Below are 17,194 nucleotides of genomic sequence, written 5' to 3'. Positions count from 1 at the left end.
GATGATTTCAGCGACTAGCCTGGGAGATTTCCCCAGGACCATATATTCTATCACTAGCGCAAATCCCGGGGATGAGGGGGACATGTCCCCTCCAATCTTGGGACTGGGGGACTGATTCCCCAATAATCTGATTTGAAGTGTGTTTTTCGGGGAGAAATGTGATGATTTGTGTCAGATTGTCACAAAGAAAAGTAAGATGAAATTGTTGTCCCTCCAGAATAAGCCTCAAATCTGCCCGCTTTCCAATGTTGAAGACAATTGTCTTTCCTCGATCCATCACAGCACTGTTTTCAACTCATAAATATTAAAAAAAAATATATATGGGAACGGTTTACCCCCCCCCCCCAATGTTGAAGGCAGATTTGCGCTGCTGTATTCTATCGTGCTCAATATAGACTCTTAATATCTTCGTAACACTGCTTTCCATATCCAGTATATCGAAATATTTCCCCGGAGAAAATCTGAAAACATCACTGCATAGGATAATGTAAAAGAACATTTATTTCTGTGTACTTCATTTCTATAATATTGGATGCTCCCGCCAAGTGAACTTTGTGGTGGACAAACACCGTGTGCGTGGGTTTTCTCGGGGTTCTCCCGTTTCCTCCCACTTTCTTCATTCCACCATTTCATTCATTACTCATTATCACCGTCTCCTTTAGCCTAACCGGCATAACCGTGGGACGTAAAACTCAAAATTTCATTTCATTTCATATAATATTGGAACTCCCCCCTACCTATTTTGCTAATTGCAGACTTTGATCAGGTCTATCATTATACCTCTATCATTATCATTATTATGTCCCTGCTGATATATATTGAATCGAATGGGACCGTAGTATTTAATAATATATATGTGTTACTATAACATATATAGGCTATATTATTAATTATTACGTTCCCACTTCGATTAAAATTACTTTTAATAATCAGCAAAACTTATTACGAATACTTATTTCTACAAATTAACTATTTTTCCTACTTTTTAAACATTGTATTTCCTTAATACTTATAATTCATTTTGCAGAAATTAAAAATACACTTCAATCACTTATGGCTTCTTGACTTCTTTAACATCATAAATAAAACAAGTTTAAACAAGTCTTGTCACAAGATTTGTTATCATGAGGTACCGGACTATTGTCCTAGTTGACCAATAACGTTATCGTTGCAATATATATTATGTCATTGGAAATATTTGAGATTTCTGCAAACTAGCAAATGCAGCATTTACAGCAAAAGATCTTTTGTCGAGTCCGTTCAAACTACTCGACCCCCTTTTCCATTTGTACTCCCGTATCCCTATCTGGGGATTCTGGGGGAGGGGGATTTTATAGCACATAATTTCAATCCCTTAAAATAATGACGGACGTGTTTTTTGCGTTTTCTCATATTTCCAGTCGTTTCGGAGATACACAGGCTGGCAACGGACTTTATGGACACAAAATGTGAACCCCTTCCATTTTGGATGGGTCAACATGGGGAGTTAAACTTTCGGCAAAATATTTCTCTTGTCGGGACCTTTCCAACGATATATTACTTGACCCTTTTTGTCATTTAAAATTTTCAAGTGTACCCCACGCACCACTATATGGGGGTGTCTGGGGTGGACCTTTTATAGCTCAAAATTCAAGCCCCTTAAAATAATGATGGACGTGTTTCTGCGTTTTCTCAATTCGCAGTCGTTTCGAAGACACACTGGGTGGCAACGGACTTTATGGATACCCTATATATATATATATATATATATATATATATATATATATATATATATATATATATATATATATATATATATATATAGGGTATCCATAAGGTCCGGGTATCCATAATATATATATTTGCAGTGTTGCCAACCCAACATAAAGTGTTTTTCAAAGGCATTACGGCAGGTTATTAGAGGTTTCAAGTCTATGTATTAAATGAAAACACATGGTACAATACTCCTTATACAGTGTTGCAAACTAAGGACACTACGGTATAAGAAACTTAGATAAACAACCGAATTTTGTGGGGTTCTACAACATTAATAACACAATTGAGAAGTATGGGGATTCAAAGTATACTCAAAGTACCTAAATGTCGATGACTGCGGTCATCATATGACGTATTTCGAATAAGCAGAAATAAAGTTACAAAATAAATAAATAAAATTGACTATTTTTAAAGAATAAAATTTCGAAAAATTATTTAGCTAAGTATCTCATCCTATAGCCTACATGCTTTCCAATGGACATAAAAGTCATAATGCCGTTTACAGCAACTTGATATCTTAAACAATTTCGAAGATGTGAAAAACTAGGAAAACTCGATATATAATAAGGGGATCGAATATGACCCACCTTAACTTCGTTCTTTTTTTCAATAAGAGAAACTATTTCATGCGAATTGACTGAACTGTCAAGTTGGGTGATTATTTAGACAAATTAAAATAAATAGTCTGATTCTGTGAAATGACGTATAAAACTTTAAGAATTAAGAAAATAAAATGTTGCAAGTGGGCCATATTGTGAACAAGGTGTTCCCAATATGGCCCACAGGATATTTTCAACATGGCCTGCTATGGAAATCAAGGATATTATGTTTATACATAAGTTCAATGCCAGAATTTGTGAAGTGCAAGGAAGTGCTAGTAAAAATGCAAAATAAGTGCAAGGAGTAAGAAATATTAACTATTGAAATAAAAGAGTATAGGGGGAAAACGACAAAATCCAAAACATGCAAAATTCATGCAAAAGATATTAGGAATACTCTATGCCTTTCTGGTGTTAGTATCAGAATATAATATTTGTGAAAAATATGAGTACCATAACATAGGATGTCTTAAACCATGGGGATAATATGAACTCAAAAAGGGGGGGGGGGAATCTTCAAGCCTGGCCATATTGTGCAACACTTCACTTTTGTGGTCACTTGCTACTTACACAATGCAATGCATTGCGTCCCACACATTTTATGTTCACGTTTGAACACATAGCTACATTATCCAAGCATAACACTGATTAGGCTCTTAACAATAGACACTAACAAAACATTACTTATTCTGCAAAAGTAACAAGAGAATAATTTCTTCTTTCAGTTGACACTATATCAGGAGCTACTGCAGGTTACGCCACTCGAGAAGAACTTAGCCGCGTAAATATGTTTTCACTTCTCACGAGGGTATAGTTTATATTGACATCTAGTAGTACCTACATAAATCTGCAGAGATATGGTGGGTGGGCCATATTGGGGACCCATGCCATAATCTATACAAGTTCGATATTACTTACAATTTCGTATTTGTGTGAACTTTCTATAATAATTCTTTAATCATTTCGTTTCCGTAACATTACAGGAATACTTTTTGGTTGTTGCAATTACCTAGGTACAATAAGTTTTCGGAACTACATAATTTTAAGCAGAGTTACAAACTTCAACAGTTTTTACTATATCTTCAGAACAATTTGGGTGCTAAATTGCTTTAAACGGCATGTGATCTTCACATCTACGGAAACATCTATGCCCGAAATCCGTCATATCATGATCATAATATTAGACACTAAAGAAATTTGGATGTGCATGGCCCCGTGTGATTTATTTATATTATTACTACTGTAGAGACCACCATGATACTGTAATGTTCTTAGTTTGCAACACTGAATAATAAATGTAACATTATAAATTTACGTTTAACATGTAGATTTGAAATATACGTATAATAGCGTGACTTAGTCTATTAAAATATATACCAGCGTTCCCCAACCGGTGTGCCGCGAGGAATCGAAACAAAATTATTAATTTTATAGCAATCAAATTGCAAAACCTAGGGAAAAATGTATATTTGTATTTCACATTACTATGAACCTGTACTGAGAATCTACAATTTTAAGTTTCATACCGGGTTACAGTTCTGTACATTTCTAATGTTGAAAAAAATGGTTATGATTGTTATGACCATTATTGCTTCTTTATTGTTGCAGACTATTTCGTAACTTGAAAATTTACAATATCATTTAATCCTTTCAACAAATTACCTACATTTGTGTTTTAAAAGTAAGAGAGATTTGTTCGTTCGTTATTTAGTGATCTTCCTTCTTAGTAAAAGGTTGGATACAGTTTTTAAAAAGAAAGCGTATTTTTAAAAACCTCGGTCCAATTTTTTCCCCCATTGCAATTGTTTTCTTTTTTTAAATTAGAAGTAAGCATAAGCATAATAACCACGGGGGGGAAAACAGTGATAGAGCTTTCTCCTCTGTGAGAAGATCAATAATCACAGAGAAAATACCACTGTGTTTTAATATTTACAAATAATAATATCTATAAGTGTGCCGCGAGAATCCAAGTAACACCCGTAGTGTGTCGCAAGTTGAAAAAGGTTGGGAAACGCTGATATATATACCTTTAAAATGAGTTGACAGCACTGTTATCCTTGTGGTATCAAAGGTATGTGAAATCATGTCTCCCCGCCGATATTTGTATGGTACAAAATTTCAAGGTTTTCTTTGAATCAGTTTAAAAATTACAAGGGCGTATCAAAAAAATTGTCCACTATATGTATATAATTGTATATTTAATATATATATATATATATATATATATATATATATATATATATATATATATATATCACAATACAATCACAATAACATTTAAAACACATTTCTGACCAGAACAAAATGAATTATTTAATCACTATACGATTTTTGTTACAGTTTCAAGGACCTAACGTCCTCTTCATCAGACATTGAGAAAAGACAGATGACAGCAAATTTTATATCTTCCTCAGCCGTTAGTTCGCACATCTCTGTTAGCATAGCATAGCCGTTAGTTAGTTAGCATAGATATGCTAACTAACGGCTGAGAAGATATAAAATTTGCTGTCATCTGTCTTTTCTCAATGCCTGATGAAGAGGACGTTAGGTCCTTGAAACTGTAACAAAAATCGTATAGTTATTAAATAATTCATTTTGTTCTGGTCAGAAATGTGTTTTAAATATATATATATATATATATATATATATATATATATATATATATATATATATATATATATATATATATATATATATATATATATATATAAGAGGGCAAGTCAACAATTATCTACACTTTTCATTCTACAGTATATTTACATGAAGCTAGGGTTATACTATGCACATCATTTTTCTACGTAATCTCTCTCCTTGTTAATGCACTTGGTCCAACGGTCAACGAGCTTACGTATTCCTTCCATATAAAGGGTTTTCGGTTGGTCGTGAAGCCACTTTTGCACCGCATTTTGCGCGTCTAAATCTGAGGCAAATCGGCGACCACGCAAAGCATCCTTGAGTTGCCCAAACAAGTGAAAATCAGATGGAGCTAGGTCTGGGCTCGCCTATTCGCCAGAACCATCTCTCGAGCTTGCTGAATGTTGTCATCTGTAGTGGAGGTTGATGGCCGTCCTGCTCCCTCTTCATGCGTTACACTTCTTCGACCACTTTTAACTTCTCGAGCCACAAAAACACAGTTTTACGTGATAGTGTACTTCTCCCATATTGCGATGATAGTCTGCGATGTATGTCTGACCCTTTGACACCCTCCGACCAGAGCAATCGGATCACTGCTCGTTGTTCCTCTTTGGTGCAAACTTCTAATGGAGCAGCCATGATATATCTGCAACAGAAGGAAGAAAAATGGAGGAATTAAGATCACACTTTCACAGCATTACCACAACAATATAACAATAAAATATGCGAGGACAGAAGACAAAGTGCGCAATGTAAGAAAAGTTATGACAAAAGTGTAGATAATTTTTGACTCTTTCTCGTATATATACACAAGTTTGGGAGGTGATACCTGGCACCAAAATAAGACGAAAAGTGTAGACCAATCTGGGTGGACAAAGGCTTCCTTTCGGAGTTATAGGCTGCTGAAAACATGAAAAATTGAACTTTAAAGACCCATAGCTCCAATACTATGGGACCTTCCGTAGTCGGGTTAAGACTTTATTTAGAAACTAGTATGTGCCCTGTCCAAATATCCATGTTTCAGAATCCTCCGGCACTTCCTCAACAATTTTTATAGAGGTAGTTGGTGAGTACTTAACATTATATGCTTGTACCCAAACTACCTCCGTAAAATTGGAGTACCTTAGGATTCTGAAACATATATTTTTAGATAGCGCACGTTTTAGATCCTAAATGAAGTCTTCACCCGACTACGGTAAGTCCCTTAGTATTGTAGATATTAAAACGATTGTATTTCACTCACAAATCCTTTACTGAGTTTGTTAATTATATAACAAAATCATTTAACTGTTTTAAACATATTTTATTAGCTTTTTATACTTCTTGTTATTGACGAATATATTAAACATACATCAATGTAAATACTGCATCCGTAATAATAATCTAACACTGTCGCATCGTCGATGTTGTTTTGAAACACCATATATATATATATATATATATATATATATATATATATATATATATATATATATATATATATGGGCTCGAAAGTAGGTATACTTATACAGTAGACTCCCGAGTATCCGGTACGATTATCCTACCGTAGTCTACTAGGACGGTAGTAGACTAGGTACTATCCGGCCTAGTTTTATTTTATCGTAATTAAATGAGGAAGGCAAGGAATTGCATTGGCAACATTGTCAAAGCATTGGAAACGGGGTGTCTGCTACGATCCTCCGACTAATCCAGTCAATAAAGTTTTTATGTCGGGGCTAATTAGTAACAAGCTGAATTTTTCAGGAACGTTAGACCACAATATATAGGGTATTTTCTGAAAAGTCCCCTCATGCTTTCCCTTCTTGTCTCCTTAGCCCTTTTAGACTTGCGGTTTTTCAGGAAAATGTTGACTTTTAGTTGAGTAGCTACTAGTTCAGTACCAAGGTCGTCGCGTGGGTTGTAAGAGCACGGGTCGAGAATTTCCAGGCGCCCTCTGCCCCAGTATATTATAAAAAGCAACTTGAGTTTTTTTTTCTGTACTCCGATATTTAAACATGGAATGTAAGATCATAATGTAAGATAAAAGAAGTTGGTATTATGTCATTTTTAAAAAAAGTGAGTGGTTTTTATAGTTGGATAGGTGCTGATTGCCACGAATGCTGACTGCCACAGCCAATTATTGGTGCTGACTGCCACGACTGTCGCTGATTGCAAATATGAAGGTGCTGACTGCCACGACGGCGTGCTGACTGCCACGAGCCTGGGAGAAATTGTATTTGGAAAGAGAGGAATTAATCCCTCATACTAAATTTATGATTATTAATTAATTTAGTAGGGATTAATTTAGTGGCATCCTATAAGTTACAAAGTTGCTCACTAAGTGGAACGACATACACTTGGATGTTTATAAAGGGATTGTCTTTTCTGTTATATGTACAATTTGCACATTTCATTATTTATATTAATTATTTTATTGTATTATTTAATGGATATGATGGTCTGAAGCCAGCTGACAAGGGAAGTTTGGGAGAAGCACTCGCCTGCAGAGAAATAAGCATGTCATTTGAAGGACCAATTCATGCTGATTACAACAGGTAATAAAACTCCTGTACGTTGAGAACTGTCCGAGATATTCAGCTTGGAAATTTATATGAGAAAATGAGTGGATGCACGTTTCAATGCGTTAAATATTCTCACCCATGGCGAAGCCTGATGGTTTAACTTGCTATTGCTTGATCACTGGGGTCCATTCACAGACAAATTATCCATTACAAGTTGCATGACGGAGGGCAAAGACCTAATGGTTGAGAAGATACCAAAGAATTGCACACGATTTGTGCAACCATTTGATGTGTTTTGATTCCGATCAATCAAAGACTATGGCAGAAGATTTGTACATAGTATGAATCTTCTTCATCTGGACGTTATAATGTACCAACGAAACAATCATATAAAGTTCGTGTCCATACGAATCACTTCCGATCACCGCGATACATTGGATTGTTTCAGTTTGCGTTCTACAAGGCAGGTTACGAACAAATTATAGACCTATAACTTTTGAATCACTTCTCGAATTTGCTTTTTGCTTTGGGTCTGCGAACTGTTCTCTTGACGGATGCAACACAATTGCACATATAAAATGTTCATGGTGCAAGGGAGTATTTTGCCTGCGTCATTTCTTCATAAAACAGAACAACAGTGATCAATTTTCATCTCTAACCTATGATTATTGTGAACAATGTAATGACTAATTGTATCTAACAAATCCGTTAGTTATTGCGAAACACTTTTTTTCTGTTACTTCCGATAGCTTTCAATTCATATGCCAATATTCGTTACTAATTATGTTGTACTTAACGCGCATAAATGCGTATATCCTCATTTTCTTATATAAACTTCCAAGTTGAATATCTCGAACCGTTCTCAACCGTACAAGAATTTTATTAGCTTGTTATAATCAGCATGAATTGGGACTTCAAATGGCATGCTTAGTTTCTCTGCAGGCGAGTGCTTTCTCCTGAACTTCCCTTGTGAGGTACAGCCAGCAGTGCTTTTTTGATGGAACTTTCAAGAGCTACTCGAAACAATTTGCACAGCTGTACACAGTTCATGCTGACATAGGGAGTTCAAGTGAGAATACATAAATCGTACCAATTTTGTACGCACCGCTTCCTGACAAAACTGAAAGTACACTCATGTCCAAAATAATTGTCGCATATCTATAACTGTCTTCTTGTAAAAATATAATTTGATAATTTTGCAGAGTACTTTTAATACTTATATTATGTGTATAATCAGGAAATTTATATTTGTGATAAATTTCATAGGAAAAGAATTATAAATACGAAAATCATAATGAGTTAAATAAAATGTAACTAAATGAACAAGAAAATTTTATTTTCGTTTTATTGTTCTTATTTACTGCTCTTTTGACATGAAATTTACCACATACTTGTCTTTGCCGATTATACACATACTAACATTATAAGAAATACCGGGCGAATTCGTTATCAAATTATATCACTAGAACAACATATTTATAATCATGTGACAATAATTTTGGACATGAGTGTACATACAGAGGCCTGTTTACCTTTGTTAGGTGTTGGTCTGAACAACACGATCCTAAGGAGCATCTAGTTTCTTTCATGCTTCTTGGCGTCCGGTAATGTTATGTCTAGCAACTTTCTCTCAGGGTCGTGGCAGTCAGCACGCCATCGAGGCAGTCGGCACCTTGATATTGGTAATCAGCGCCAGTCGTGGCAATCAGCACCAATAATTGGCTGTGGCAGTCAGCACCCCACCTTATAGTTAACACATAAAAGTTTGTGAAAACATGGTTTATTGAAATCGAGTGCTATTCTTGTTTATTTTGAACTTGATACACATCAACATAGTAATAGCATAGAATATACAAATATTAAATTACAAGATTAAAAAAATCTCGCAGAGGGCTGGAGAGAGTTCCAGTTGAATAATCCTAGACAATGTTTTACATTACCGGAAATTTTCAAGTTCAATACTCTATTGGGAGTCCCTCAAGGATCTAATCTAGGTCCCCTGTTGTTTCTTCTTGTTATTAATGATATTCATCTGTGTGTTAAAACTTCTCAAGTTGTTCTTTTTGCCAACGATCTCAAATTATACTCCAAGGTAAATTCAATTGATGTCTGTGTGAAATTTCAACAGGATTTACAGAGAGTTCAAATATGATGTGATAAGAATAAATTAGTCCAGATAGTGTCCAAATGCAAATCTCAATCTTTCACGAGGAAAGAAAATTCAATTAACTTTACCTATACGATAAGTGGTATTTCCTTGTCTACCCCAAATACTATCAAAGATCTAGGAGTTGTATTTGATAGCAAATTAACCTTTGCTCAACACATTGATGCGATAACGAGTACTCCATATAGAAACCTAGGTTTGATTTAGAGAATAGGACAGGATTTCTACAAAGAATCAACATTTATATTTTTTATATGTGAGATCAAAATTAGAATACTGTTGTACTGTTTGGACACCAAATGTCCTAAATAATCTGATGCAATAGAAAACATACAATTTAAGTTTCTGAAAATGCTTGCATACAAGAACGGGAACAGGTCAAAGCTCCCACAGCTAAAACCCCCATACTCAAGAAATGTCAAAACGCCCACACAAACGGTCATAACCCCCACACAAATGGACAAATCTCCCAAATACACGAACGGTCATAACCCCCACAGCCAAAACTCCCACACTCAAGAAATGTGAAAACGTCCACACAATCGGTCATAACTCCCACACAAACGGACAAATCTCCCAAATGCACGAACGGCCATAATTCCCGCAGCCAAAACCCCCACACTGGCAATCGGTCATAACCTCCAACAGTCATAACTCCCACACAAATGGACAAAATTCCAACACATAGCAACGGTCACAATCCCCACATAAATGGACAAAACCCCCACACAAATGGACAAAACTCCCACATGCAGAAATTATCACAACTGCCACACAAATGGACAAAAACCCCATACAATCGGGCAAATCTCCCACACTCTGAAATCCCTGGTTGCATGTCTTGCCCTTGTACTTTTTAATAACATTTTTTATTCCACTTAAACTGATGTTGCAACTATTCTTGCACTGTTTTCTAATGACAGAAACACTAAAGTGGGCGTCATAAAGAGCCGCAACAAAGATGTGCAGTCACGATCATTTCAGAGTGTGGGGGATTTGTCCGATTGTGTGGGGGTTTTGTCCATTTGTGTGGCAGTTGTGACAATTTCTGCATGTGGGAGTTTTGTCCATTTGTGTGGGGTTTTTGTTCATTTATGTGGGGATTCTGACCGTTGCTATGTGTGGCTGTTTTGTCCATTTGTGTGGGAGTTATGACCGATTGTGTGGGCGTTTTGACATTTCTTGAGTGTGGGAGTTTTGGCTGTGGGGGTTTTGACCTAGACCCACAAGAACACCGGTTTCCACCAGAAGTAAGTCCCGTGTGAAGTCTTAGGGGCTGTCCACATATTACGTAACGCTGTTTTTTGACCAATTTTTACACCCTCCCTCCCCTTGTCACACTTTGTAACGCAAGGCCGAACCCCTCCCTCCTTTGTTACGTAACACTTTTGATTTTTGTTTTTTTCCACAAATTTTGCTTAATTTGGTGGTTATTACAATAAAAATAATATTTTTAATGATAGAACTTATTATTACAAAATGCTTGTATTCTAAATACATTTCTTTTTTTCGGCAATAAATCAAAGTATTAAAAATTGGTAGTACCGTAATAATATGTTAACCCCGTAAGATTGTTTAATTAATCAGTCTTAATTCTTCAAAATTGCATATTGTCGTTTTCCTAAGGAAATCGACCCATCTTTTCACTTCGACCCATCTTCAAACTAGAAATATAAATCACTGAGGAACGCAACGTTTCTTTTTATTTTAAAATAATAACTGTGTAACGTGCGTTACGTTAGAAAGACGTAAATCCCCTCCTTTCCCCTTGTCACACTTCGTTTCGCAAGACGTAATCCCCCCATTTGCCGCGTTACGCAATAAGTGGACAACCCCTTAGTAACCATAGGGTAACTTAACTATTAAGTAACATAGTAGTAACTTAGTAACCAATTTGAAAACAAGAAATTTTAGTTTTCAAACATTAGGGAAAAGGAGATGAGTTTTTGATGTGTTGTTCTTACATAACGGTAAAATTGATTGTCCACAACAATTAGTTTCAAAAATATTACCGTATTACGTGTGCCAACAAATACGACTAGAACGGCAAACACTGGGACATTCTATTGTAGAAAACACAAGAACCAACATATTGTAAAAGTCTTCTCTATTAAGAATGTGTGCTTTATATAACGAAATGATTAGTTTTCATGTAGTGGATGTAATTAGTACGTCCGAAAACAAGTTCAAAACAATTGCCAGGCAATAACTTCTGCATAGCTAATACAGTACAACCCCTCAAATCCGAACTAATTGGGGCTGATGCCTGTTCGGATTTCGAGGGGTTCGGATTACCCGGGAAATAATATTACGTACTTATTTCGTCACTGAATTGGCGGTAAAACAACGACTGAGGTTAGACAGGGTGGCCCAGTGGTCGAAAGGGCAGTGACCTTGACTGGCGGGTGTACACTCATGTCCAAAATGATTGTCGCATATCTATAACTGTCTTCTTGTAAGAATATAATTAGATAATGATTTTGAATAAGCATTAAGTCAAATGTTAAAACCTTAAAAAAACTAAATTTGTGTGATTAAATCTATTTTTTTTTTTTCATTTTCCAGCTATAGTTATTTTTTTTCTCCTGAGAACGTGTTCGGACTTGCCTGGTTTTCGGATTTCCGGGGTTCGGATTTGAGGGGTTGTACTGTACAATTGTTGATCTAGTGTTACTACTTGAATGTTTTCTGTTGCGTTATAGACACAGTTGTTCCTATTACCAGCACCTGAAAGTTTAAAATTCGCTTCGTCTGACCAACATACTTTCAAATGAGTTATCATCTCGTCTTTCTGGATTCAACATTACCTAGCAGAAATATAATTACTTTCTGGATTCTCTATAATCGGCGATCTGGATCCTCTAACAATCCACAGAGTGATCTTGGCCAATATATTTTCAAAACTAAACGTTGCATCAGACGCCCCAAAGATCAATGGATTGATATTTTCGGTCTTTGGATAGACTCTTGCGCAACTAACATTTCATTGTCCTCGGTAGCAACACTGACCGGTCGATTGCTCTTTGTTGCATTACAGATGGAGCCAGTTTCGTCAAATTTGTTGTCTGTAAATTAATCTACTTGGTGAAGGTATATCAAATTTTGTAGCCCATTTCCGTCGAGCCTTCTCTGTCAGTATTCTCTCTCTCTCTTCCAGTATTGTTTTATTATCCACTTCCATTGGTCAATGGTTAAATTATATAAGGTGAATGTGTGTGTATATTAGGTGAAATACCCGTTCTTTGCACGGGAAGGATAAAGTTTATGCAACTTATCATATCTGAAGGTGAAGAAATGTGTGAAGTAAATAAATACATCTTCAGCGTAGTCCTTGTCAGTATCTAACTAACTAACTCACTCTATGGCTTATGGAACCCGGAGGTTCAATGTCGCGTTCACAAAAGCTCTCCACTGATTTCTATCCTTAACCAACTGGATCCAGTTTCTACTTTTTATTTCTATCTTTGCGAGATCCATCTTAATACTGTCCTCCCATCTGCGCCTAGGTCTTCCTAATGGTCGTTTTCTGATTTGTCTTCCAGTCAAGACTTTGAAAGCGTTTCTATTTTCTTCGATCCTAGCTACATGAACTGCCCACCTAAGCCTCCTAGACTTAATGACCCTAACAATGTTTGGTAAACCGTATAAATTATGTAGTTCCTCGCTATGAAGTTTCCGTCATTCCCCATTCCAGTTCCTCTTGGGTCCGAATATTCATCCCAGGATCTTGTTCTCAAATACTTTCAGTCTATGTTCTTCTTTCAAAGTAAGCGACCATGTTTCGCAACCATATAGAACAACAGGCATGATTATCGTTTTATATATTTTAAGCTTCAAATTCCTCGACAGAATTCGCGACGACAAGAGATTTTGAACTGAATAATAACATGAATTCCCTGCCTTTAGTCGACATTTAATTTCTTCGTGAATATGATTTTCGTCTGTTAATATTAATCCTAGATATTTGAAAGTACCTACTTTATCAAAAGAATTATTTAATATTTTAACGCATCTATAATTTGCTGTATTACGGTCCCGACACACATCCATGTATTTAGTTTTCTCTGCATTTACTTCTAAACCCATGTCCCTGCAAGCGTTTAATAAAATCTCTGCACTTCTTTCTATTGTTCTCCTGTCATCCCCTATTAAATTTACATCATCAGCATGTATCATAACCTGGTGAATACTGTTCAACTCTACGGCACTGGTTGCTATCTCTGATTTTCCTTATAGCGTATTCCAGGACAAAGTTGAATAATAATGGTAACAATGCATCTCCTTGTTTCAAGCCATTTTTAACGTGAAAGCTCGTGGACAAAAATTTTCTGCCCGGACTTTACTTTGGGATTCATTTAAACATATCTTAATTAATCTAATTAGCTTTTTCGGTATTTCAAGTTCTGTAAGAACGTTGTATAATGTTTCTCTCCTAATCGAGTCGTAAGCCTTTCTAAAATAGTTGATGTACCGGGGTATTGTATTTCCACTTCTTTTCGAGTATTTGTCGAATGGTAAATATTTGGTCGATAGTTGATCGATTTCTTCTAAATCCACACTGATAATCTCCAATCATTTTATCTGCGTATGGGGCAATCTTGCTAATAGAATATTTTAAAGGATTTTATAGGATGTTGACAGAAGAGAAATGCCTCGATAATTATTACAGTCAGTTTTGTCGCCTTTCTTGTGAATTGGAACAATGATTAATTCTTTCCACTCTTGTGGTAATTTTTCCTTGTTCCAGATAAGGATAATGAGTTTGTGTATCTTGTTCCACATTGTTTTGCCTCCAGCTAGAATTAACTCAGCTGAAATTTCGTGTACACCCGGAGATGTGTGTTTCTTTAATTTCTTTATAGCGGCCTCCACTTCTATTCGATTGGGTTCTGGAATATACGGTTCTGCGGTGTGTATCTCCTTTTCTCCACGCACACTACTTTTTGGCTGCGTGTTCAGCAAATCGTCAAAGAAATCTTTCTATCTATTTAAGATGCTATCCGTATGAGTGAGAACTGTACCGTCAGCCTTCTTTATTATATAAGCACGAGGTTGATAACCTTTCTTAAATTCGTTGATTCCCTTATACATGTCCCGAATGTTTTTATTTTTACTATTATCTTCAAGTTCCCTAATTAGAGCTTTCAAAAAATCGCGTTTCTTTGTTCTAAAAGTTTTGGAAGTTTCCCGCCTGATGTCTGCGAAATTTTGTGTAGTTATTTCATTCGGATTTTGTAGCCAACGTAATTTTGCCTGTTTTCTCTTCTCTGCTAGTTTAATGCATTCCTGGTCGAACCCTGGTTTGTTCCTACGTATTTCCGCGTGTCCCAATTTTTTCTTTTGATGAAATTTTAATACTATCTCTAATTTCAATCCAAGTATCCTCAACACTAGTGCACTCCGAACCTTCCAAAGCCGAGAATCTATTCGAAACTTCAATCTTATATTCCTCTCTTACCTAGCTCTCATCTAATTTCTTTAAATTAAATCTCTCCGTTTTCGGACAATGAATATTTCTTTTATTCAAAGATAATCTCTCTCTTATTATCGCTGCTACCAGGTAGTGATCAGTGTCACAATCAGCCCCTCTAAAGACCGGGCATCAATTATGCTAGATTGCCTTTTTCTATCTACTAAAACGTGATCAGTTTGATTATGTGTTTTTCCGTCTGGTGAGGTCCATGTGTATTTATGAACGTCGCGATGTGAAAATTTTATACTCTCCACGATTAGGTTTTTGGACGTTGCAAAGTTCATGAGTCTCACACCGTTGTCATTACATTCCTTATGCAGACTTTCGTTCTCTATAATCGGTTTGAAAATATTCTCTCGTCCTACCTTCGCATTGAAATACCCTAATAGAATTTTCTTATAGTATCGCGGGAGTTGGTCAAATATCCGTTCCACTTCTTCGTAAAAACCCTTGTCAGTATCACTAAAATAAATACATATCAAAGAGTAACGCCTTAGGGTAGCCCCTGTCAATATAAGTGTGATAAATAAGTAATTAAATAACCAATAGCAGCGACTTTGGCGTTGTCCCTCTCAATATGTGTGAAATAAGAGAAATATAGAAGAACAATGCCTTCGTCGTTGTCCATGAAAATTCTTGGACCAGCTGCCACGTCCTTCTTGCCTAAACTTGGGCTCAAATGCCAGTGGCCACCAGTTACTATTTGGTACCGAAATGTTTACCATCTTCTTAGGTTTTGATCAACATCAATATCATCTCTCTATAACTTATGGTTCCTGAGATATGGCTCCTTAAATACCCCGAAATCGGATTTTTTTTGAGCGGGAACGTAAGAGTGAGAGCGAGAAATCCCATGACTTCTTCAGATAGTTTTTGATGATCTACGAATGAAGGACTCAAAATTGAAAAAAAAAATCGCAAATAACATACAGACACAGACACAGACAGACAGACACACACACACACATAGACATAGAGAATTCAGTAACGAACTTCTAAGCTCGTTGATAACGCGTAATACAGTTCTAAGTAGAATAAACAATATAATTCCGAATAATCTTGATCTAGCTCGTGGCTAAGCGGTTAACGTATGCGCCTTTGACGTAGGCGCCCGAGTTCGATTCCCGGCGGAGCTCATGTGGTTCGGATTCCACGTTAATCAGTAGGTCCACGTCTCATATAGCCTCGCTGCTGAACGGGACGTTAAAATCAAAATCAACTCAACTCAGAGTAATCTTATGCGCGATTTATTTCCTAACACACGGAAGTATACAAATGTACACCTGTCTGCTTTATAATTCTTTAATTGGTGAAGTTAAATTATGAATTTGTTTTAAATTTTCGTTAATTGTTTCTCTATGTACACAGTTATAACTGACTAGTGTCAATTACTTGTTTCGCTGGTTTAAAATAAGAAAGGTTAGTAATATGTTCCGTTTGTCAGTCTTTTACTATAACTCAAGCGCTCTCTGATATCGGTTATTTTCAATCATTTTTATATATTTCCCCCCTGCCCCAAGTTCCGGGCTGAATTTGGATTTAACAGGCATCAGAAGTGTCACTGTTCATTTCAGTGAAGCTGAAAACTATGGATTCGTCACTAATAATATGAGTCATTTTTTATCATTTTTATATATATAGGTCCCCCACCCCCAAGTTGCACCATCAAAGTGAAATGATAAAAAAAAACATCCCAGGACCAGGCCGGTAGCCAGCCCAAAAATGTAGGGGAGCGGCTGAAGTTAGGGGGGCCCGATCCTACCATATTATAATTGATCACCATATTATAGTTCAATTGGAAGCTTACCGTGAAAATTTTAGGGGGGCTAGGAAAAATTTAGGGGGGCCCGGACCCCCTAGACCCCCTCTGGATACCTCATCTATGTTGACAATTTGATCAAGAGCGGTCTGGTGATCCGAGTTATTAAGTCACAAAGAGTTATTTTCATTTTTTATACATATAGATTGCATATCGGTAGAGACGAAAATTTTTCGCAACAATTTCGATATTTTGTAGCATTAATTATCACGATTTTCGCATTTATTTCTTTAAATGTAGCTCATT

General features: G+C 36.2%; 1 protein-coding gene across 2 annotated transcripts in view; it reads right to left on the bottom strand.

The window, feature by feature from the left end:
- LOC145692018 (X-linked interleukin-1 receptor accessory protein-like 2) overlaps positions 1–17,194 on the bottom strand; it is a 121,443-nt gene that overhangs the window by 61,485 nt on the left and 42,764 nt on the right. The gene's annotated exons all lie outside the window — the stretch shown is intronic.

Source organism: Thermobia domestica, chromosome 8, assembly GCF_964235325.1.
Source record: "Thermobia domestica chromosome 8, izTheDome1.hap1.1, whole genome shotgun sequence".
NCBI classification, from domain to species: Eukaryota; Metazoa; Arthropoda; class Insecta; order Zygentoma; family Lepismatidae; genus Thermobia; species Thermobia domestica.
The sequence above is the reverse complement of the archived record's forward strand: the minus strand, read 5'-3'. Positions and strand labels throughout refer to the sequence as shown.